The sequence below is a fragment of the Lissotriton vulgaris genome, chromosome 12 (assembly GCF_964263255.1).
Source record: "Lissotriton vulgaris chromosome 12, aLisVul1.2, whole genome shotgun sequence".
Lineage (NCBI taxonomy): Eukaryota > Metazoa > Chordata > Amphibia > Caudata > Salamandridae > Lissotriton > Lissotriton vulgaris.
Window position 1 is genome coordinate 788,798,115 of NC_141700.1, and position 25,889 is coordinate 788,824,003.

At 44.2% G+C, this 25,889-nt stretch overlaps 1 protein-coding gene across 1 annotated transcript in view; it reads left to right on the forward strand.

Annotated features, from left to right (window-relative positions):
- The first annotated feature begins 2,554 nt into the window (after positions 1 to 2,554).
- Positions 2,555 to 25,889, forward strand: part of TFR2 (transferrin receptor 2) — a 153,390-nt gene continuing 130,055 nt past the window's right edge. The window contains exon 1 of the mRNA XM_086946189.1: positions 2,555 to 2,691. The gene's annotated coding sequence lies outside the window, so the exon portion shown is untranslated. The remainder of the gene's footprint in view (positions 2,692 to 25,889) is intronic.

Sequence of the window (25,889 nt, forward strand, 5' to 3'; positions counted from 1 at the left end):
GCAACCATTACATCACACTACATTTACAACGCATTCATTACATCGCAACATCCTTTAAAACGCATGTCACTAAAATGCATCCATTACATTGCATGTCACTATAACGTATGACACTACATCGCATGTCACTACAACGCAGGCATTACATCGCATGTCATTACAACGCATACCATTACAACGCCTAATACCCCATACACTATCCAATACTTACCCTACTGTTGCACTCCCTGGAGTTAGAATAGTAATTTTTACCCCCACACTATCCAACGCTTACCTTAGATGCAATGTAATGGTATGTGTTGTAAAGGTATAATGCAATGGAATGGAATGCTTTGTAAGTGTAGTTTAAAAAAAATCATTGTAGTGGTATGCGATGTAAATGTATGTGTTGTAAAGGATGTTGTGATGTAAAAACTGCATTGTAAAGGCGTGCGTTATAAATGTATGCATTGTAACGTCATACATACATTCGTCAGTGCTCAGCTATTGTCTACAGTGACACCTACAGGCCAAACAGAGTATGGAATTGGCTGCAGCAGCACCTAGCGGCCAATCAAACCTTGGTACTCGGTGCAGTGAGGCCTACAGAATAGTTTTCAGACCCAGCAGAATATTGGCACCAGAACTCCCAGTGGTCAGAGGCTGCACACCGAGTGTAGTAACAATATAGACAAGCTACAGTGACACACTGTAGGCAGACTGTTGTGTTGTGCGTAGTGTTGTCGAGTGGTCATTCAGTGGATAGTATTGGTTACAGTGCCATCTAGCTGCCAGTTACTGTATTGCATGGGTTTCAGTGGCATGTAATGACCAAGGAGTGTATGGAAAGACCTTTAGGGGTCAGTTTGAGCTTGTTTTTCTTTAAAGTGATGCCTTCTTATCAGAATGTGGGACTGATCTTGTGGTTGGTAAGAGCATGCCACTCGTTACAGTGTCATCTTGTGGTGAGGAAGAGGAGAGCATTTGTTTAATCAAAATTGTGTAGTCCGGAAGAGTATGGAACTGGTTAAAGTAACATCTTGTGGTCAGGCACAATATGACATTGATTACAGTGACATCTTGAGGTCAGGCACAGCATGACATCGATTACAGTGATATCTTGAGGTCAGGCACCATATAGGTAAGTACTTTAATACATTTGGTGGTGTGGAAAAGTAAAACCAAAGTGGTGCGTGCGTAGAATGAGTTACCAGTCTACCACACTGTTGGTGGTCGACATGTTTCAGCCTCATTGTCCATCTGGAGGCTCACTTCAGGACCTGTGGGTGTATAGTCGCCCATTGTGGCGACTACTAGAAGCGGTTAATTTACCACTCCTATTGTGTCGAGTCAGGTCAATTGTACCTGAAACTGAAATAAAAGAAAGCCTCCAGATGGACAGTGAGGCTGAAACATGTCGACCACCAACAGTGAGGTAGACTGGTATGGTATTGATTACGGTGACATCTTGTGGTCAGGCACAGTACGACATTGATTACAGTGACATCTTGCGGCCAGGCACAGTACGACATTGATTACAGTGACAGTGATCTAGCACAGTATGACAGTGATTACAGTGACATCTTGTGATCAGGCACAGTACAACATTGATTACAGTGAAATATTGTGGTCAGGCACAGTATGACATTGATTACAGTGACATCTTGTGGTCAGGCACAGTATGACATTGATTACAGTGAGATCTTGCAGTCAGGCACAGTATGGCATTGATTACAGTGACATCTTGAGGTCAGGCACAGTTTGGCATTGATTACAGTGACATCTTGAGGTCAGGCACAGTATGGCATTGATTACAATGACATCTTGTGGTCAGGCACAGCATGGCATTGATTACAGTGACATCTTGAGGTCAGGCCGAGTATGACATTGATTACAGTGACATCTTGAGGTCAAGCACAGTATGGCATTGATTACAGTGACATCTTGTGGTCAGGCAGAGTATGACATTGATTACAGTGTCATCTTGAGGTCAAGCACGGTATGGCATTGATTACAGTGACATCTTGAGGTCAGGCACAGTATGGCATTGATTACAGTGACATCTTGAGGTCAGGCACAGTTTGGCATTGATTACAGTGACATCTTGAGGTCAGGCACAGTATGGCATTGATTACAATGACATCTTGTGGTCAGGCACAGCATGGCATTGATTACAGTGACATCTTGAGGTCAAGCACAGTATGGCATTGATTACAGTGACATCTTGAGGTCAGGCCGAGTATGACATTGATTACCGTGACATCTTGAGGTCAAGCACAGTATGGCAGTTATTACAGTGACATCTTGTGGTCAGGCAGAGTATGGCATTGATTACAGTGACATCTTGTGGTCAGGCAGAGTATGGCATTGATTACAGTGACATCTTGAGGTCAGGCACTGCATGGCGTGTGTTGACACTGCAGTGGACTGATGGATACTGACTCGTAGATGTGCTGGGAAAGGAGGGAAAGGTGGATAATAATTAACATATTATAATGAAAGATGGCCAGAGAGGCCCAGAGACACGGCGCGGGGGGGGAGAGGTGATCGTTAGGGAGGGCAGGTAACAGGGTCACGGGTGTTGTGAAAGGTGCTGAGAGAGAAGCGTGCGAGCGACAGCAGCCGAGGCAGCCCACGGTCACACATGCCTGCGGCAGGACCTTGGCCGCGCTGGGACATGAGGTAGAGACCCCTCTGTGCTCAGCATTCACGGTGAGTACCGACCCCTCCTCCTGCCCCTGGAGCGCTCTCATGTGATGTGATGTGAGGCCCGATAAAGGCTGCAGACAGCCCGAGCTGTGACTGACTCTACCCCAACCCTCCCGGCGCTTCACAGCCGCCAGGCAATCTAAAGATCCATACAGGCTGCCTGGGATGTGGCAGTGACCTCGCCCCAGCACCGCCTCTAGGGAAATGCCCCAATTATTCTGCTGGCCTTATGACCCCCCCCCCCCCCCCCCCTCCCCCCCCCATCCCCTTGATAATCACCTGGCTCTGCCCTCCCTACTACAGTGAGGACCCTCGATCCATCCTAAAGTCTCCTATTGCATGGATGGGGCACGTGACGGAGCACCGAATGTATGTAAATCTACTATCTACATCTGGACGGGTCAAAGGTCATGGCAGGGGCCACGGGCCCTCCCGTTCTGTAGCTCCTCGATCTCTGCCTCGCTGCTGGTGCCGCCTGCACTGCTGGACGAGGTGGGCCGTCCTAAGGCCCGGGGAGAGACTGTCACTGTGACCCCCCCCCCCCCCCCCCACCCCCTCATCCCGCCACACACCCACCCCGGCCCCCACTCCACCGACGGCAGCAGAGCACTTTACACAGAGAGCTCTAGAGAAGCTGGGGGAGGGCAGGGCGCTGTCTCCGCACACACAGACAATAATGTGTTTTTAAGCACTTCAGCAATAACAAGCCTGGGAGCACTGGAACTAGACAAGCCCCCTTAGCACACCTGCTTTATAAGTATACCCGTGCCGCACGTGAATCGCAATCCATCATCTGTTGCGTAATCTGTAGATTTGAACAAAAACACACAATTCTATCTCAAGCAGATCAGAAGTTGCTAAAAGTGCTGCACGCGGGTGCAAGGCTGCGCCAGGCACTTTAGAAAGTGAACCGACAACTTCAGCGATTTAATGATGAGACGAGACATTTAAAGATGAGACCACGGAGCGCAGACAATGTAAATACATCTAATGTGATGCATCTAAGACGTGCTTTTGTCTCTACTAGGGGGAAAAAACTGACATTTGTACATGAAATTCTTACAAGGTGGACAGAGTGACTCCTTCCCAGTTCGGGTTTCTTTTCCTCGCTTTTCACACAAACTCTCGTTCACATCAAAGCATCGGTTATTTCAACAGGGCACTTAGACTGTGAAGCAACTACAAACACGTTGCACAGCTTTAGAATGATCCAGTGTCTGCATAATTTGCCTTCCCGTGCCGTATAATTTGGCCAGCCTGCGGTACAACTCGGTCCTTCTCTGTCACATAATTCCAGACATCCCACCTATAACCTCAAAAATAGAATATTATGCTCTAAATGTATATAGAGTGCAATACTGTGTCCTGTTTCAGACACTAGACCCAACCCCTCCTTAAGGGAAACAAGTTGGACACGTCAGACCGCCACCACTACAGACCAATCTCAAAGGGGCCTTTCCTGGGATGCAGGACTGTAGAAAGAACTTGTTTGCATGCGAAGATAGCGCTATGTTGGACACTTTGAGAGATGCTAGATGAGGTAAACCATCTGCCCACCACCACTTCAGCAAGGACCGCTGATCATCGCAGGGCTGGAAGCCTCAAATAATGGCTGGAGGCAAACCCTGAAAGGAGGTTCTGCAAATGGTGCATGTCTGGTGATGTCCAGCCACGGGTTGGCTCCATGAGGACGCCTCTGGTCTGACGCGGCACCAGAGAGAGGGCGAGGATGGCTTCCCTAGTCATTGGACATGCGCATTGCCCCCATTCCCATGGGTGGAGATCCACACACTGAAGTGGGAGGGGGTCCCTTTAAACATTAAATGGATTCCGGTAGCCCAGGTCTGCTGATCTGACCCTTGATAGATGGCAGAGAAGGGGCCAGAACTGCAGATTCTGTCATGTAAGGTGAAGGGGACCTTTCAGGTGATGCCCGGCCTTTTGTCTTTCTTGATCACGCTTTCAGACTGGCTGATGGCAGAGACCCACTGGCACCACACACCTCTTTGAATCTCGGTTGTGGGGGTCCCAGTCCCAGGCCATAGACAGCCCTGTTGTGAGGGGCCTCATTACACAAAGGCTGAGTCTGGAGAACGGCCTGGCAAGGACTTTTGGCATGCGACCCAACTTAAACTGGCGCTGAACCATATACCTTTCAGAAACCTTTATCACCAGGAATGAAGACCATCCATGTCTTTATTTTCAATTTGCGAGAGGTTATTCATGTAGGGCCAGATGTATGAAGCTCAAATGGGCTCGCAAACGCCGAAATTCGCAGAATTTCGGACTTTGCAAACTCATTTGAGCAAAATGGTATGTATGTAGCAAATTTCAGTGCAAAATAAGGAATCGTAAATTTGTGATTCCTTATTTTGCGATTGCATTTAAGGAAGCGCAAAATTTGCAAAAAAAATGCTAATTGTCCCTAAGGAATCGCAAATTACCACCAACTTCAAGTTAGTGGTAGTTTGCACATTTCTTGAAAAATGCCCATTTTTGCATTTTTCAAAGTGCCATGTGATGCACATACATGCGCACCACATGTGGACCCATGCTTATTTCAGGGGTGCAACAGGGTATCCTTTGGACACCCTTGCGCCCTTGAAATTACTCTCAATTTGCGATTAACAAATTGCGAATCGCAAATTGAGAATAATTTCACATTCATTCCTATGGGCATCCTGGTCCATAGGAATGAATGGGAAATTATTCCTTAATTGCGATTAGCAATTTGCTAATCGCAATTAAGGAATTTTAAGAAATCACTAAAAAATAGAGAATTTCTACATACATACCATTTTGCAATTCTCAAATAGCGATTCCTTAAAAATCCCTATTTGAGAATCGCAAAAGTGTATCTTGATGCATCTGGCCCGTAATGTTTATATTTTGTGTGCATCTGAAGTGGTGCAAATCTACGTTCTATGAGGCCGAAGAGCAAAAGACGGGTGCCCGCCGGTCTTGGCCAGTGCCGGAGAATGTGAGGAGATGTTCAAAAGATCGCGGTTAATCAATTGATCAATCAGTAGATTTGTAGAGCGCTACTTGCCACCTGTGAAGGTATCCAGGCGCTGGAAACGCAAAAAATATTCTCAGAGGCTTTAAAGTAAAAACATATAAATGTTTCTATATTTACTGAAGAAATTTCAATCTAGCGAATCATGCTGGGAGGCCACAAGCTACTGTTGGGAGCCAGCTGAGGCAACAGTTGATTGAATGATGACAGTTTTTAGTGGCATCAAGACTGGACTTTATTTCATTTGTGGGCTTTTGAATCAGCGTGTTTTTCTGTTCAGTATGTGTTCAGCCGAGGCCTTCTGGTTGTGTAAATGTGAAATAATGGTGTGCATGGGTAAGAGGGGTAACGGGCAGTCGTGAGAGTTAAGGAAACACTCTTTATTGAGGAGCCCTTTGCTCACTAGAAGGACGTATACACACAATCTATGCTTTGAAACCACTCACACACACATATATATATGATTTGAAGGCATTTTGGCAGTGATTGCTGGCGGCGTGTTGGGTGTTGGCTCACCTCTGAGGAAGTTCGAGTAACGAACGAAATGCATTAGGTAAAAAGCCACATGCTGTGTAACAAAGAAATAAATTACCTGCAACGATAAGTCAAGTTGTGCGACTCGTCTGTCCTTCGTGAGGGGGAAGTTTTGGAGATATATATATATATATATATATATATATATATATATATATATATATATATATATATACACATAGCAGAGCGGAGGATTAAATAAATTCCCTTCCTGCCAGAACCTGGTGGCCCGTCTCTCTCTTTACACCAGAATTGAAAGTCTAGAAGGAATGCTGTGAGTGGAATATATATATATATATACAAAATGACAACTCGGTGCGGTGATCAAGGTGCGGCTTGGTGTCAGGCGTTTGTTTGTCATTTTGTCTTAATACATTTCACGCTTTACGGAATTAGGCTCGAGATGGCTTTCTTTTGAAGAAAAAGCTCTTGTGAAAAAAATATATATATATGTGTGTGTGTGTGTGTGTGTGTGTAAAATGCAGGACTCCCACATACACTGCAGAGGCTGCACAGATTACACATTTATCACGACCTACCAAGGTTCATAGGAAGCGACGGAGTGGGGGTAAAAGAAGGAGTCAGAAAGAACAGTTGACACAACAGAGGGGCCGTGAAAGAGGGTTGGGTGCAGGGAGGTTTGGAAGCTAAAGTAGATGGAAAAAATTGAGGAGAAAGCGAGGTGGAGATGCATAGACCCCCTCTACGCCGGGATCAACAAAACCTACCTGAAGGCTGCAGACCATTCAGAACTCAGCGGCCAGAATCACTCACAACCTCCCACGCTGCACTCACATCACAGCACACCTGCTTGAGCTCCACTGACTCCTCCTACACAAACAAGCACAATTCAAACTCCTGGCATACACTTTTAAGGCACTACATAACCCTGGCTCGGCATACCTCAACAATCGCATCTGCTTCCACAAACCTTCCAGACACCGCCACTTTTTCTGGTCTCGTGCACCCATCCCATGCATACGGAAAACCAGATCCAGCGAGCAAGCATTCTCCTACATCGTTCCTAATATGTGGAAGGAACTGCAGCTGCGCGTAAGAGCCTCCTCACTCCTTGGAATACACAAGAACCCCAAGACCCGTCTTTTCGAGCAGTCCCACTAGGCCCAGGTTTGGATAGACTCACAGAATATTGACACTTAAGGATCCCGGGAGATGACCCAGGGTTTGGAGGGTCAGAGAGGTGATCTTACTTGGAGTATATCCTCTCTTCAAAACACGAATCACAAAAAAATACTCCAGATGACCACACAGTGGTCAGAAAAGTTGGAAAACTACCCAAATTAAAGGAGGAGGGGTCGTCTCTAGTGTAAGATTGTGCTAATCACAATCCTGTGTTTGGGGAAAAAGCACTTTTTATTTTAATTACCCTCACACACCCTAATGGTGTCATGCTTCATCATCGGGTCACCCGACCCCTAAAAGTCGGGGTGGGCTCAACCACCGCGTTGGGAGCTCTTTCGATAGATTGAGACAGAGGTGGCTTAAAGATGAAAAAACCTCAGGCAGACACCCGGATTTCCCTTTATTCTTGGGTCTGTCTGGGTCAATACAAATCTAAAAATGGGTCTTATTGTAGTTTCCAACTTTTCTGATCACTGTGTGGTCATCTGGAGTATGTTTTGTGATTCTTGGATAGACTCACACCTGCCCAGGCCAGGATACCCTCCCGGGGACAGTGCGCTCTACCAATCTGCATAACTTAACATGTGGAAGCGGAGTGAGAGGATGTTGAGAACGATGAAAAAGAAAGGAAGAGGCGGTACATAGGAAGAGAGGAGGCCAGTGCCTCGGTGCGATGAGATCTGTTGGGAGCTCCGTTATTCATTCATTTAATGAGATGAAGAAGGGGTGGGAGTAAGGTAATGGAGGTGGGACTCGTACTTCTAATGAGTAAAGCGAAACTACAAGTCCCAGAATGCACAAGTGCTGCTGATCCGACAGCGGAGCCTGGCTGGAAGTGTCACGCATGGCATGGAGGACCCTGGCAGCACTGGCAGCCTGTCCTGCCGCCATGAAAGAATCATTGACAGCCGTGAGACAGAATGATCCGGCCAGAGCACAGCAGTATCTGGATCAAATATTTACACATCAGGAAGGTTTGTAAACAGCTGGGCTTCCATTACCAGGAGAGAACCAGAAGCAAAGCAGCATACCTGGTGCCGCCCCCCTGGTCTCCATCTCTCACTGCCTTACTGCCTCTGTCCGGGACTTTGTTAACCCTTCACTGTCATCAACTCCTATCTAGGAGTCTAATGCACAGGGACATTTTACAATTTCAAAACCATGAAATTTGCAAAATCACAGCATTTGCAACCGCACTGGTGCAGATGAAGCCCATTTTCAAGTCATGAAAGCATTTCCGACTCGTAAAGTGCTTTTAGTGACCCATGCCAAAATGCAATTAGGGAGGTGTTTGAAAGGGGCGTTCCTTCCGAATAGCGATTTGGTGTTGATAAAGAATGTCTTGTGACTGCAATTGGGGTCTCAAAACATTGAGCAGTTACTGGCATCTCAAAGGTGGTTTTAAGGCATTCGCAAGGGTGTCCATTGGAACACGTTGGCCTTTGTGGAGCCGTAGGCACCCTGGGGGAGGGGAGAGTAGCCCGCTGTCCAGGGCACAACTCCCCCTACCCCAATGTTTCCCAAACCGGATTAAAAAAAATTATTAGCTCTGGTCCTTTAAGGAACACCGGCTAGTTTTATAAAATTAAAAGTTTCCCATATGGGAATACAAGCACAGGGATGGTGGTGCGCGGTTCCTTACAGGCCACAATCCCTGGTTTATAGCCAATCACAGGGGATTGCAAATAGAAACCTTCCTTATTCAGATTCATTGGGCAGGATGCAAAATTAGATACTAGTCTCCAAAACTCAGCATGCAATTTCTGACCACTTTTTGCGACCAATCTTTTGATCCATTCGGCTCTCACTTCCTACGTAGGAAGGTTCTTTGTTTCATGCATTCATCGCAGCTTCAGAGACAACACCTGTTCTAATCTTGCTAAAAGTCACCTTTGGAAATTGAAGTCACTTTTCTAAAAGAACATGTGATAGAATGTGTGCACAGAAACCTGAACATCTGGTCTGGCCCTGTCACCTAAACTTTATGGGATCACTCACTTCCTTTCTGATAACCAGCATTAAAATTGTTGATCGCCCAGGTAGTAGGTCATTTCACAAGATGTGGCCATTTATTTGTACATTGGCCAGTCGTCTCATCTGGCTGAAGGTGTTTGTTGTGTCTCACAGAGCAAGGGTGGAGTCATGTCCCGTAGGTTACTTCCATCATGTATATACCGATTACATACATTGCGTCCCATCCACACGACATAACGGTCTTACACAGGTGACCTTTTACCCAGTACCTGACTTCTGTCTCTCCGACACCAGGCTCTTGGTACCATATCTTAATCGTTGTACCTGACGTACACAAGGCACGGTAGATTTATTCTGTACAAGGGTCACCACTTGTTTCATTCATGGCCAACAGCCAGCTGCATATGTTCATGTTTGTTTAGAAAAGGATAAGCACGGGATTAGCAAATGTTTTCAAAGCAGATCGATTCTCGAAAAACCCTGGAGTGACCAATGTAGTATAAAAGACTCTCTGCCCCCCTTACCGAAGCAGAGGAAGAATTCCTCCAGGCTGGACCGAGACGCTGCAGGCTGATCCTTCAACAGGTATGAGACCTGGCATCACTTGCAGGGTGCCATCCTCAATGCAGAGACGGGGTCCTTCATTCAGAACCATTAGGTGAGGGGTTAGCACTTCCCCGGGGAATTCTAGGTTCCATTAGGTTCTATTAGGACATATCTCAGCACTTACACATACATGCTTCACCTACACCGCTGGGCTGGGTACAGTTAGGTAGGATACGCATTGAAGGAGTACGCCAAGACTATTGTTTTATGTAATATGCTTTTATTCATCTTATTCGCACAATGGTAGAAATGTATCTACCCCACAATATCGGGGTTGTCCTGTTCAGTGGTTGCCAGAAACTACCTACCACACTGTTTAGTACAGGTGGGTTATAGTGGTACTGAGAAGCTAGCAGGTCTAACCGCTGAGCCATCCTGTAGGGGTGTTCAGATAGAATCTTTCTGCACACCAAGCCCTCAGTTTAGGTCATCCAAAACGTGCAGGTCCTGGGGGTCTTAAGAACTATACGACAGTGGATGGGTCTCTTGGCAGCCATAGTGCTGCTAGAAAACACTTCCTTGAACCCTTCCAGCTGTACCATCATTTGTCAATGTAACTCACTGAAAGCGATTCACGATTCCATAATGCGACCATACAATTATGGTAGCATCATTCATTCAGAAAGTCTTGCTCTAACAGTGGTGGTGTGTCTGCTGTCTGGGAGTCTATCATACACATACAGACACGCACACCCAGCTAGTGCAGAACAATGAATGAATGAATGATTGAATGAATGAATGAATGAAAAATATTTATAGACTGCGCAATTACCTTACACCAGGCTTCCTCGTGCTAAGTCTTCAGCGAGGCTGATGGAGATTAGGTGATAAGAAGCCACTTTCTGAGTCCCTGTGAAACTGTGGATGATGAACAGGTATACGAATACTCAAGGGTAGGGTGTGGGGGTTCAGCTAAGAAGTCAAAGACCCAACCTTCAAACTGGACTTTGTAGACCTTAGGGGTTTGGAGATAGCTGGTGGATACTGAAACCAGGCTTCTATGAGGTAGATAAACCCTCAAAAAAGAGCTTTATGAAACAAAGTCTTTGGCCACTGGTAATCATTGAAGTGTTTTACGGAGGTGAGAAATAGGCGATCAAAGAGGAGGGCTCAGAAGGAAGCAAGCAGCACCATTTTGATCAGTTGGCGGTCTCCGCAGCACATAATCTGGCAGCCCAGATATAGTGACTCACAGTAATCAATCCTGGAATTGATTACTTCCTGTATCACCATCTTTCAGCAGTCCTTGGGAAGAAATTGAATGATTGTGCAAAGAAAACACTAATTAGGAGTAACATGAAGCCGCAATTTTGCAATTAGTCCTGAGAATGAAAGAGTTGTCAAAATCTACTTCAAGATTTCAAGCCAATGAGAGCAGAACAGGAAGCGCGCACGCTTCTTTTTACCACCGATTGGATGACAAGATCATTGATGATCCTCTAACAACAAGCACCTTGGATTCAATTGGCTACTGAAATTAGTGCCTGAATCTAGACAGAATCTCTCCTGAATTATCCTGAAAGAAAACAATTATTTAGGTATCTTCTACATATAACATAAGAGAGAACCCAATAGATTTAATAAAATATGCAAGTAGCTTGATAAAAAGACTAAATAGATTGGGGTTAAGTGGTAAATCAAGAGGAACACCAGTATGAGGGTTCACGCACTCCCAAGTATTCCAATCTTGCTTAAAATAGTACTCTGGTTTAAGCATGCATAAAGGGTTGCATTCTCTGATCAATGAGTGGAGACCTATAAATGAAAAGTAGTGTTCCCCATTTGGGGTTCGTCCCCTTCAGCACAGCCAATCTCCCTCTTTCCTGAGGGAACCTTATCAATATAAATCAAATCTTCATCAACCTTAAGTTGCAATATTTTATTTTTCAATGTTGGTATTTAATGTTCATCATTCTACCAGATTTGAAAATACAATCATGTATATCATGTTTCTCAGCAATGAAAATGTTGTTTTATATAATCCCATTCCAATGCATTTCAGGCTCAGGTAGCCCTTCGTCAGGAGTTAGTAATTATATTGTCAGCTAGAAAGGCGCTCACTCGTGCATTGATGAACATTTTATTTATATTGATAAGGTTTCCTAAGGAAAAAATGAGATTGGTTGTGCTGAAGGGGATGAGCCCCAAATGGGGAACGCTACTTTTCAAATCAAGAGGAACACCATAGAGAGAGTTTTTTTTAGGTAGAATGGAAAAGGTGTTCTACCTTAATAGTGTGTAAAAACATTCCTTTAATTGCTGTAATATTGTGATTTCAATTTTCATACTGAGATATTTCATCCTATGTAAAGATTTTATTCATTATTTTTAATATCAAGTTTTTAAATATCATTGCATGTAATGTAGTTAATGTTTTTTAACTTCTCTTTTGAGTAATTGATAGAATAATTGTTTTATTTCTTATTTGACTGTAAATATTTTAGGAGCTGGTTGTAGGGTTAGTAAGGGGTTTCATTTTTTAAAAATGATTACATTTTTTTAATGTAACTATATAAAGTTTTTACCTATTTAATTTATTTTACTTTATATAAGATTTACAAATTGGTTTATACTTTTCTTTAATTGATTTTACGTTTTTAATATATTTAATAATGCTAATTCTTTTAGTTTTTTTAGTGTGATTTGTTTTTTTTATAATTTTGGATTTTTAATTTTATTTCCGTATTTTTTGGATTCGTTTTTTTATGTTTTAAATTTTATAATATTAAAATTTTTGCTGTTTTAGATTTAAAAAAAAATCTTTAGCTGTTTATATTTATTTGGTAGTTTGTTTTAGTGCAGCTTCTTTTGTTAAATTTCTTTAGCTGTTTATATTTATTTGCTAGTTTGTTTTAGTGTAGCTTCTTATGTTATTTGGTTTTCTATGTAAGTATACAACTGTCAGACGTTCTTAATAGAAAGAAATTGGGTTAGCTTTGAGTTTTAATAGTACATTTGAACTTTCTTTAAAACCCATTACTTTTCCCAATGTGATTAGGAATAGTAAATCTAGACCTCCCAAACTCCAACACTTTCTCCGCAAAGTGGTTAAATTTGAAGTCGGAATAGTAAATCTAAAACCTCCCCCCAAAGGCCAATACTTTCCCCAATGTGGTTAAGTTTGAAGTGGGAATAGTGAATCTAACCCCCAAAGTCCAACACTTTCCTCACTGTGGTTAGGTTTGAAGTGGGATATAAATCTGACCTCGCCCAAAGTCCAACAGTTTTGCCACGGCTAAGTTTAGAATGGGTGTTGTAAATCTGGTGCCCCTAAAGGCCAACACTTTTCCCAATGTCTTTGTGTGATGTGTGGACACTAAATCTAACCACACCAAAATCCAACACTTTCCCCAATGTTGGGAACAGTAAATGTAACCCTGCAAAGTGCAACACTGTATCCAATATTTGTTTGTTTGGTGTGGAATTAGTAAATCTAGCATCCCAAAAGTCCAACTCTTTCCCCAACGGGGTTAAGTTTGGAGTGGGAATATTAAATGGATCCCCCCAGCAGTATAAGACATTTTTTAAAATAGATTTTGTATATTGTTAAAAAAGATATTAATTATTTGCATTTATTTATTGCATTGATTAGTATTTTTCATTCTATTTTTTCCACCATTTTTTGGCACTTTATTCTGTAGTCTGTTTACATCGTTTTTTGCGCCTGCAACTTTGTACACATGCGGTTCATCATTGATATTCTTCGATAAAGGTGAGTTTAATTTGAGTATTTTCTTTAATCACTACATGCGGGGGAGTGGTAGATTATTAGGTTAGGATTTTTATGTCAATGTGTTTTTTTTAGGTCATAATGTAGGTCTTTGTCATAGTTGTTTAAGGCATGTGCCTTGTCATTGTTGTTTGAGGTATGTGCAGTAGGGCTAACTATGCTTTATTGTGTAGGTATTTTTATTGTAAGAAAGTTTGTTATAGTTTAATCTGTTTTTAGGTATTTTAAGTTGTGTGTTGCTATTTATGTGGGTTATGTTTGTTTTGATGGTGGGGTTTTCTGTGTTTTCTATAACGTGTTCTTATTGAAGTCAAACTTCTATAATAGTGGATACCGTTTTTTAACATGGAATATTTGGGATTTTTATGTTTCCTTGTTTTGTGTGGTATTCCTGGAGCGTTTTATGTCTTTTTAATATTTTTTATTCTCTGGATAGCTTCACTGTATTTTATATGGTGGTATTAGATACACTACATTTATATTTGTATTTTTTTATTTTTGTGGCTCTATTTTGTACACTTTTGATTAATTATGGGTTTTTTCTATGTCCTTTTGTCTACCGAGGGCTTCAGCTACAAAATTGTGAATAGTTCTATTTTGTATAATATTTATTTGTTTGTGGGAATTTTTTACTGTATAGTGTCGGTTCATATTTTGCTATTTTTAAATTGTGTGTAACATTGAGGTATATTATGTAGTGGATTGTTCTATATGTGATTTATATTATTGCATGTTCATTTTTGAGAAAGAATTGTTATATATATTAATTACATTTGTATCAGTCTGAAATAATATTTCTATTTAGTTTGTAATTTATTTAGAAGAATACAAACTATTAAATATTTTAATTTCATAACATTGTTCAGGTTTTGGTTATTTATTTTTTTAAACCGCAATTTATTTTGATTTAATTTGTTGTAACTTCTTACAGTAGTGTTTTAGCTATTGTTTTAAGGTAGGGTGGACATTTCTTGTTAGTAAACAGTTGCACTTTGATTGCTAGCATTTTGTTCAGTTGTTTAACTTGGTGGGATATTTTTGTTTTCAAATGTGTTAGGGTATTTTTCTATTTGTAGGGCCTAATTACGAGTACAGATGCTTTCTGACTGTCGCCATTGTGTCGGGCCTCCCTCCCGATTACGATGGTGGCGGTGGGACCGCCATAAGACTGTCACCTCCGCCGGGATCCAGGATCCTGTGACAATGCTGAGATCGGTTGGAAATGGTGGTCAAGCAAATTACAACCTGCATTTCCACTGGCCATTTCATGTTGGGGAGCCATCATGTAAAGGGTGACAGAAAGGCAGGGAAAGAGACCCAGACAGGGCCCCCGGTGGATTCTGCCCATGGCGGTGCATGCGGGGGGGTAGAAGGGCACATGTTGTGGCCCCCTAGAATTATACCGTTGTGCATGCACTGTGTGGTATGTACAATATGGTGCATGCCACACAGTGCACGTGACATGGCAGCAGTCCCACAGCAGCAGCATGACTGCTGGCTGTAAACCTCAGCCGAAGCATGCAGCGGCCCCGCCAGCCCAGATACAAAATCATAAATGGGTGGGCAAGATGCTGTGGACTGGGCAGTTTTCCTCGGACCTCCACGGCAGCAGTCCGGCTGGAAAACTGCCAAACTCATAATCAGGACATTAACTCTTGTTTTCTCTGTTTCTTATTTGATTATTTCCAGAAATGGTAGGGTTTAGTGGCTTCTTGCAAGTGTACCCCAGAAGGAATTGTGCCACCCCTCCACTGCATTGTTAGTTATTGCTTCTTGAGAGTTGAATTGTAGAAGACTTTCCACCATGGTATGTGAACTTTGGTTTGGTACCTGTGTCCTGTTCGGCCCAGGCAACCAACGCAAGTATCTTAAAAATAGTCCATTAGTGGCAAGAGTTTGTCTTCATTTTTTATTTTATAGTAAAGGGATTCTGTTAACATGTTGTAGGATTTACTTCTGTGATAGGGATGTAGGATAATGCTATTCATTTGTTCGTTTCTTCTGCAAATTCTGCATTTGTGGTGTATTATATACCAAGGGTCAGAAATATGAAGCATTTTTCCCATTCGCAAACGGGCCCATTCTCAGAATCGATCCGTTAATTTGAAATGTTGGGTGATTTGTATTTCATTATGTGTTTTGGGTGCTCTTGGTGTTTCTCTAATGATTCTCCTTGTTCTAGTTATTAGTCTTTTTAGGTTTTCTATGGCAGAGAGTTGCCTGGTTGTTTCTTCAGGAACTGGGGAATTATAGGTGCATATTACCAATGAGTAGCAATATTTATCGCTAACTAGGCTTTGCAACGATTTTTTTATCGCTAAGCATTGCCGGAAATTATTGCTGAGATAACTTGCTATTAGCAACGTTTATCTCAGAAGTGATAAAAATCCTCACGCTAACTGCCAAATGAGAGATTAACGCTGGAAAACCAACGATAATCTCTTGAAGTTTGGCGTTAGCTTGATGATAGGGGCTCACAAACTTAGCCATGATATCCACCTTCCATAGGATATCATGGCTAAGTCAGGAAAATACCAGGTGTAAAAAAAGCAGCGCTAACCCTTTTTTATCACTAACAGGGTTAGCAATATCCTTGATAATAGGAGAAATGTCGCTTAACAACATTTCTCCTATTATTTTTCTCTGGAATGCCCCCTTTGCATCTCATTAGAGATGCAAGGGGAAGCGTAGAGACAAGCATTTACAATGCAATGGTTTTGCCTTTGTTAAAGTTAGAGCTATTGGCATTGCTCTTGACATTTTTATTTATGTTTTTTTTTAACATAAATAAATGGCATTTTGTCATTTACAATGCCAATAGCTTAATCTCTCGCAAATGCCACACACAAACACCCACACAGAGCCCCCCCACACACACAGAGCCCCCCCTACACACACAGCCACACAGAGCCCCCCACACACACAGCCACACAGAGACCCCCCCACACAGAGCCCCCCCACCCACACCCACACAGAGCCCCCCTGTCCTGTCCCAGTAGCAGTCCCAGGTGGTGTCCCGTGTAGACGTACCCTTCCCGGAATCTGGTCCCCATACCTGAGCGTTCCCATGTCTCAAGTTATTCCCGAACCCTGATCTAGGTAAATATGATAGATAGGGATTAACCATATGTTTTCAGTGTTTTCAGGTGTACGTGCATAACCAATATTTGCTTCCTCCTAGGAAATGTCATTATATGTTTTCCTGCATATTATAACTTTTGAGAATCCATCAGTGCCGGGGTATGGGACCCAGGCTAAAGTCGGCCTGTGGAGGACTATGATGCAATCTTGCTTGCCCTAAAGATAAGGCTGTTTCATGCTAAGTACAAACCGGCGGAAGCGCTCTCCCATTTTCCCAGCTAATGGACCTCCAAACACAACCATTTCGGCACAACAAAGGAAAGAGGCAACTTCTTGATAAAGAAAATACCCTAGGTGGTCGAGGGCACACCCACTGCATTGCAAATGTAAAAAAAGTATGGGGACAGGAGGGGGCCCAAATACAATGGTGTGATTAATTTATATTCACATACTGCAGGGTGCGTGAAGAACGCAAAATCGGTAGCAACCGGTTCCTTAATGTATTGCGCCTTTTTCAACAGGATATGGGCGTTACATTCCTTTTGTCAATTTACCCAAAAATTCAACCGGGCGCCGGTAAATACACAGCAGCTGAAGATGTATTATTTTAAAATGCACAGATTGGATTATTATGCCGAAGTTTTCCTTTAAAGAGTACTAAAGGCGAGAAGTATCATAATTTGTTCGGCCTCACTTGAGTTTTAAAAATGCACAAAATCCTTCACCAGAGAAAAATAGAACGTTCACACAATGTCCTCCAAAGTAAAATATAAATTGTCAGGTTATGAAAATATATCACCCGAACAAAAAGTTATTAATTCCGTAAACATGCTAATCTTACAAATCTGATCAAAGGTACTTGCTTTACGTAATACAATTCTAAAGAGCAGCAAACTGTATGTATGGCCAGTTTTATAGTTCGTTAAACTTCAAATTCAAATAGTTGACTAACATTGCAAGCGCCACGGAAGGACTCGACAGTATTCGTGCTGCAGAAAAATAATCAGCAGCCCAGCCTCACATGAGGATTTCCTGTTTCCTTCACTCGAGGCGCATTGACCCCGCTGCATACATTTTTGTAATATAGATCTTTCCTCCAAAATTGTGCTGCTGCGGAACTTGGAAAGGGATAATTCCATTAGACAAAACGTTATTTGTTTCAATCACAGAAAGTTACACTTATTTTACAGAGTTTAGAAGAAATGGCTCAGTGTGCGGTTGTTTTCAAGCATACAGAGAAAGTACATTAATGGCGTATGTATACAAGTACTGGGAAAATATTTGCTAAATGTTTATTTTAGCATTTCTGTAAGAGCTTTCCTGCCTAATTTTCTTGCCTCTCGGGTCGTTTGCTTCCATGTGTCTAAAGCCAGGTTTCAACGATTCGGACTTCTCCACCCTCTTTGAGCTTTTATTCCTTAAATGTATGAGTTTTAGAGAAAAGAGGGACTATAATGACCCAAAGGAAGACAGAAGGAAACACGGTCAAAAAGTGTCCATGTGTGATAACTTTAATCAATCCTGATATGTTAGTCAACAGAACTTTGCATGTTGGGACTTGTAGTTTCGCTTTTAACATCGCACTGTGTCAATATTTAAATGCGAAAATGCTACAGGCTAAAAAGGTTCACTGGCACTGCCGCATATAATAGTGGGCATCTAACCCGCATGCACACACTTGTTGCCTCTTTAGACGCACTTGGTTGTGTTGAGGAGGCATTAAACGTGAGTTGAAGGCAGGGGGATCTCCCCTACCCCCTCTGCAAACTGGACGCAGCAGCCCAAGAGACACACGTGGCCATCTTCTCTCCACACACTTTGCTTTACAAATTAACCAGGGCGGGGTCACATGCATTAGGAGATTACGCCCCCTCTCCCCAAGTACTCAAAACACACACTGCCAGGACCGACCTTAAGAAAATATTGATGCAAACGCAGATTGTAGCGAATGCATCTGATGTTCCATCACACCCACCCATCTTCGCACTGTACTACTGCCAGCCCTCATGCAGGACCCTGCTTGGATTCTGCTATGTATGTACCGACACTACACCCACCTTAGTATCATCCAAGCACCTCAAGGCTGCCGACATCAGTAGCAACCGGTTATTCACAAACGTCAGCATACTACCATAATTACACCCTTGTGTTCCTGATACTGTACGGAGTAAAGGAGGCTGCGTAGGGTTCAAGACAGGATCACAGACACTCAGCAGAACATTACACACCTCAGCAGTAACAACAGGCACTCACCTGCTATTCCTGGAGCAGCAGAGGGAGCTCGACTAGGCACAGATGCTCCGGTAAATTCCAGTGCGTGGAGGGAGTTCAGTTGACTGCATCAGTCTGTCCGCGCTTCACCCGCCTGCCCTACCCCGGCTGCTCTTAGCGCCAGCAGGAGTTTTGACCCCTGCGGATCGCCGTCTTTCCCCTCTCTCTGCCTGCTGAGCTTCACTGGGGCGTTACCGGCCACTAAATGACGGTGCACTCGTTGCTGCGCACAGATTGCAGGACCTCCACATCAGCGCCGTTATTTCCCAACAACAGATGCTGTTGCTGTCCAGTCACACACACCCATAGGGGTCCAGACTCCAGGACCAGACAATATAAGTAACTGCTCTTATTTTCTTCACGGGCTCAAGCTCTAGGTTGCTGTGTTGCCTTACACAGACACCCCGTTGCTCTCCGAATAAACCTTTTCTGTAGAACGAAATAAAACTGAAAGAACTATCAGTGAAAACAGAAAACAATTATATTCCCAATGGTAACTAATGTTACGGGTTGCATAGCCAATTTCTGATATTTGTGTTTCCATCGTCTTCATTGCATGATTTTGCTGAAGAGAAAGCGTCACTCATTGTTGTGGAAATGTCGCTCATAATTACACTAAAATTATAAAAATGTCACATGTAGCAATCTGAAACCTTGGCAGCTATGTATATATTTATACAAAAAACCTATGCACACAGGCGTGCTGTGCACACAGGCGTGCTGTAAAATGTGACTCGAGTGAAAACAAGTCATAGTGTATGTACCTCCAGAGATACACAGGGAATGTCACAGGCCGGACGTTTAAAGCCCTGATCCAGTTACTGTATAATATAACACGCCTACATTGCAATAGCATCCTGTCTAGGCACTCACGCCTAACAAAGAGTTTTTCACAGTTTTCCAGCAACAAATGGTTGTATATATGGCTATTTTCAACCCATTCCCAGGACTCCTACCTCCCAGCATTTCTCTGTAGTATGCTTTTGAACTGCAGTCTTTCTGGAGCGAGTGACAAGCGCAGCGAGTTCAGCCTTGAAAGTGGCATCTTCCCATCCATGCCTAACCCTGCCTTTGCGTCCCTCCATCTTTCTGCAGATCAGCAAAGGTCTAATATTTCGACTGCTTACCATTCTCCTTCTGCAAGGATTCCATTAGCCCCACAGAGTAACTGGGCAAATAGCACTGACGTAGCAGAAGCGGCAAAGCAGAGGTCGATATGTATTTCCAACTTCCATCAAAGAAGTTCAAATTCATCCCACATTACGTTTCTAGGGGCAAAAATATCATCCTCAACAGGAGCACAAAGTTGCACGCTGCGTGATGCGTCACTGCTGATTTTTTTTTTCAGGGCGAGGGCTGGCCAAACATTAAACCCAGGGCCGTCATAGGTAGCGCTTTCGCGCGCTACAATATTGACGGCCCTGGGACATCACGGGACCCACAAACGGTACGTTGAGCACCGCACCACGTCACTGAAGGCAGCCTGTACAAGCAGGTGCGTGCGCTGGCCTTGCTGGTGATAAGATCAGAAAATGTGTAAAAATGCACGTTTGTTGCCGATGTTGTCCGTCCAACAAGTAGTCAGACTTGTGGTTTTCTATTTTCTTTTTTAAAGTGCTTATTAGGAGTTCACAGGGTCATCGGACGTCAGAAGTTTACGAGCCAGAGTCCCGTAAATGGACAATAACTATGCGGGCCTGGAAATAACGGGTGAAAATCCGCATGTCTGACCTGCAGCCCCAGACCCAGCAGCCGCGGTTCCGGTAACACCCGACGACTTAAAGTATTTGGGGGGGAGGTCTGTATCCTGCCAGGGGCACTGGTCCGTCGTTCATAATGTGGGCGTTATTGTCACGGGTTGTGACAGTGTTAGGGACGGGTGACAGAACCTTCCTCGAGTGCAAAACTGATCTGATCTGTCTGCCACAAGTGCCGGGGCTGGGCAGCTGCCGCCCACTAACGAGTGCCGCCTGGGGCGGACCGCCCCCCTCGCCCCCCCCTAGCTACGCCACTGAGACTTGGAACGGACACACGGAAGGGGGGCGCGGGGGCGGGAACGGACACATGGGTAGTGGGAGGGAGCCTCCCCTAGCCCCAGCAAACAAAGCACTCACCTGGACTTCGTTCCGGGGCCGAGGCGGGACCTGCTCTCCACTCCTCCTCCTCCCGATGACACGGCAGAGGCTCGGCCGGCTGGGCCAATCCCAGCGCGGCCCTGGCTGTAGACAGACGGCTGAGGGGCATTGTAGAGCGGGAACGGGGGCCGGAGACACGGGGGGGCGGGAACGGGCATTGTAGAGCGGGAAAGGGGGCCCGGAGACACGGGGGGCGGGAACGGGCATTGTAGAGCGGGAAAGGGGACACGGAGAGGGGGAGGGGGCGGGAACGGGCATTGTAGAGGAAAGCACGGTCACCAGCGGGAGGGGGGCGGGAACGGGGACGGGAGACGCTGCGAGCAGGAGAGGGGGTGGGAACAGCGGAAAATTAAAGGAAGCACTCACCTGGACTTCTTCCGGGTGCCTTCAATGCCGGGACAGATTCGGGGGCGTTCCCGGCGTCGCGTGACGTCGGCAAAAGCCAAAGAATCTCGGGAACGCCCCCGTGTCTGGTCCGGCATTGACGGACAGGCCCCTCGTCCAATGGCTAGGCTCAATTTATGGAGCCAGCCAATGAATGATGAGGGCCGACCCAAACCCACACACACAACTCAAGAGGTTTTTTGGCACATGCGCAAAGCGCATGGCCAGTCAAAACCTAAAAAAGGGTGCTAACATGCAAATTTGCGTGTTATGTTGTGTTATGTTATGTTATTCGGGATTTGTAAAGCGCACGGGCACCCAGGTTTCATGTTAGCACTCTGTTGCTGATAGGGAGATAATGTTATCTCCGCAGAGATAAATCCCTTGATAATATGCCCCTATATTTTTAGTATAGTTCCTGTTGGCTCTTGTGAGTTTGTGCTCACTTCTCCTAAGTCCTGCTGGATGTTCCCTTCTCTTAAGTCCTGTAGGATGTTCCTAACTTGATTTCAGTCACCTTTGGAGGGTGATTATTGTCCCTCACACTTTCAACAATATCTTCTTTGATGGTGGCCCTTCTATAGCAAGCATTGGAGTGCTATTTAGTGTATTTACATAGCGTTACTTTCTTTGCTTTAGATGTTATCCTCTAACTAAATGGCATTTTCCCATTTTGTGAGCTAACATTTATTTAATATTTATTTTCTGACATTGTCTTTGGATTGCAGAATTATTCAAATATGTTGTTTTATGCATATTATGCTACCTAAATAATGTATAACCGTTTTACCACATATTGTGTTGTGTTTGATTATATTTTCGGATTGGTTCTGGTTGGTTGATTCTGTGGTATTTGAAGGGTTGTTTTTGTTCTTCTTTTATTAATTGTACTGTTGACAAAAAGAACCTTTTTAGTTATTGTGATTTGCTTTTGTTTTTGTTCGTTCTATTTGTCCACTACCAAAGTACAACAGGCGGTTTATCAATAATTACTTTTAGACACTGTTTAATTTGTTTTATAATACCTATATTTCTCTTTGTTTAGTTGTCACTTCATGTTGCAATAGTTTTGTGGTCTGGTTTTCCTTTTGCGCTGTTTGGTGTCGTTTTGGGCAGTCTTAGTATCTGCGTTTTGAGACACGAATAATGCTTTCCAGCAAAGATGGCTTCTTCTATAGCAATTAGTTGCTCATTTTTGTTTCCTTTCACTGGGTTTCATTTGGAAAAATGTTTCTATCTGTTACCTGTTTTAGGTAAAATTTCATTGGTTGCTTGGTTAATGATTGGTTATTTTTGGTGTTTTTCTGGTGTTGATGTTTTATTCAAATTTGTATTTAGTTAAAAAAAATTATATATAAATACATATCTTATTAAATTATATTTAGCAATGTTTTGTGCACAATATTTTAGTTTTTGCGGTTTAGGCAATGTTTCTTATGTTTTATTGTTATGACAATATTTAGGGGCCTATTACGAAAGTCTGCCCGCCAACGCAACGGAGGAAGGGACCGACCGCCGATGTTGCGGCGGTCCCTCCATGCAAATTAGGATGCGCTCGCCACACTGACGGGCGCATCCTGGCCCTTTTACATTGCGGGTGGATCTGCTGGCTGCAGCCCCGCTCGCAATGTAAAAGGACTGTGCACAGTATTGCCATGCACAACATGGTGCCTGCCACGTAGTGCATTGCTATGAGGGGGGGTACCATAGGTATCCCCCATGTGCACCCCCCACCCGACACCCTGGGGGCCCGCAACGGGCCCCCAATATCAAACATCGCCTGCCTTTCCAGGGAGGCATCGCCGCCACGGAAAGGGCAATAACAGCATGCATCATAATATGAATGGCGTGTCTTGCAGACACCGCCACCATATTGTGTCCCTTTTCCGCCCGGTCGAAAAGTCGACCAGCGGAAAAGCGGCGGACGGTCTTTCCGTCCACTGCGGTGCCCCCTGCTATACTAATATGGCAGGGGGAGTACCAGGGGCATTTGGCGGGCGGATGGCCACCGCTGGGCCGGCGGTGGCGATCCGCCCGCAATCGGAATGGGCCCCTTAGTATTTCTTTTTTTTGGTTTTTCACATATAGGTACTTTAGATATTTTTCACGGCTATGTTTTTGTAGTCAATAGTTTGCATTTCTTTGTTTTTTATATAAAATGATGATATTTGTGTTATTTTTGTATGTTGATATTTTTTATTTCCATATTATGTCATAGAAGCATGGAAAGGGGGAAGGTGTATAGAGTGAACTTTGGCTGACAGAAATGAGTAAAGCCAGGCTACAGTGGCATGAAGGATGCCTACCTGGCCGAGCAGCTGGGTCAGAATTTTATGCGATACGGTATTGAGTGATGCACTCAAATTTAAAAGAATAAGGACGGCTGCACTCCATGGTCACCTGTTGCATGAAGATATTCAGAAGTTGCTATAATGCGCTCTGATGGGGATGCCAAAATCATGATTGTACTCCATCTGATAATAAACTATTACTCTCGATAAATGAGGATAGCTGCTGATTACCTTCTTTTTCAATGCTTTCAATAATAAACGGCAACAGGAAAATTGGTGATATTTACCTGTATCTTGAGGATCTGCCGAAGGATTTCTGGGGAATTGGGACTAATACGGCCAGCTTCCATGCTAGAGGGGCTATTGCAGCAGTAAAAGAAGCTTTATAGAAACCAGCAATATATGGAAAATTGGATCAAAGACCTGACCATCTCTCCTTCAGGAAACAACTCAAGACATGGCTGTTCAAGCAGTAGCGACCTCCCCCCCCCCCCCCCGCCCCCACCCCCCCTCAGGCCTTGAGACCCTAACGGGTGAGTAGCGCGCTATACAAATTCTGTTGATTGATTGATTGATGACCGATTCAGGGCAGGATTCTGAAGGAGAACCAGGTTTAATAGGCAGAGCAAATATTTTGGTTCTATCATGTAAGAACCGCAAGAACTCAATCAAAGACATAGGCATGTTCAGGGGTAGGTCAGAGTGTTGTTGAGCAGTGGCATCTAGGCTCAAAGTAGAGCACATTTGATTGATTTTGTCTGATCAGAACATTAATGAAAGTGAATCTCACAGATTTGATGAGGGTTTGACTTTAGTAGCTAGGGCTTCAGGGAGATTAAGAAATTTAACAACTTTAAATAATTCATGTGAACAATTTGATTGATTGATTTTGAGAAAGTAATAAGAATAGTGGACCTTTCTGGCAAGGGGCCTGTCTTTTCTCAATGGTGATTTGTAGATGAATTTGGCACCCTCACCATTTTCTGATCACCTGGATCTTTCAAACGCAGCTCATTTGTTCACCAGAGTTGAGGGGCGACTCCCCTGGGCTTATGCAGTTTGTTCGGCATTAATTTATCGCTGGAGGATTCAGTGCTCTAGTGGTAGGACTTGATTGTGGAAGGAATATGATTATTCCAATTTGTTGAGGGGCGCATGTTCCCTAAGGCACCCCGAAGTTTCATTGAGCTCGCTTCACCCCCTGATCTGGAGGAAGATTCGATAAGAGCACTGGGTGACCTGGACTGCTTTAGAAACAGAAAGCCCTTTGCGCGATGGTCATAGTGGATCTAGACGATACCCGCTGAATGAGTGGAGGAGACGGGTACAGCGAGAGAATCGAGTAGCAAAGAACATTCTGGCCTCTACCTCCTTTGTGTGTAAGTTACATTCACACATGCACACCCCAGACTGTCCCAGTGCAGGGCCCCTTGCACTCTGTGCATGTGTCATACGTGCACACTGTACCAATGCCCTGTTCTGCACAGGGACAGCCTAGCTCTTCATGGTGTGCCAGCCTTGTGCTCTGTGGGCTCTGAGCGCACACCTCAAAGACAATGTGCTGCTGCAACCTCTGGCGACCCCTAAATGACGTCCATGAGCTAATGCGACCTTTGGCGACCCTAAAGGACGTCCATGAGCTAATGCGACCTCTGGCGACCCCTAAATGACGTCCATGAGCTAATGCGACCTCTGGCGACCCCTAAATGATGTCCATGAGCTAATGCGACCTCTGGCGGCCCATAAATGACGTCCATGAGCTGATGCGCCCTCTGGTGACCCCTAAATGACGTCCATGAGCTAATGCAACCTCTGGCGACCCCTAAATGACGTCCATGAGCTATACCTGGGGTGATGGCTTTGTACTCTGAGGCCTCTGAGCGCACAGCTCAAAGACAATGGGCTGCTGCGACCTCTGGCGACCCCTAAATGATGCCCGTGAGCTATACCTGGGGTGATGGCTTTGTACTCTGAGGCCTCTGAGCGCACAGCTCAAAGACAATGTGCTGCTGCGGGTTCCCTTTATTGTTTCAATA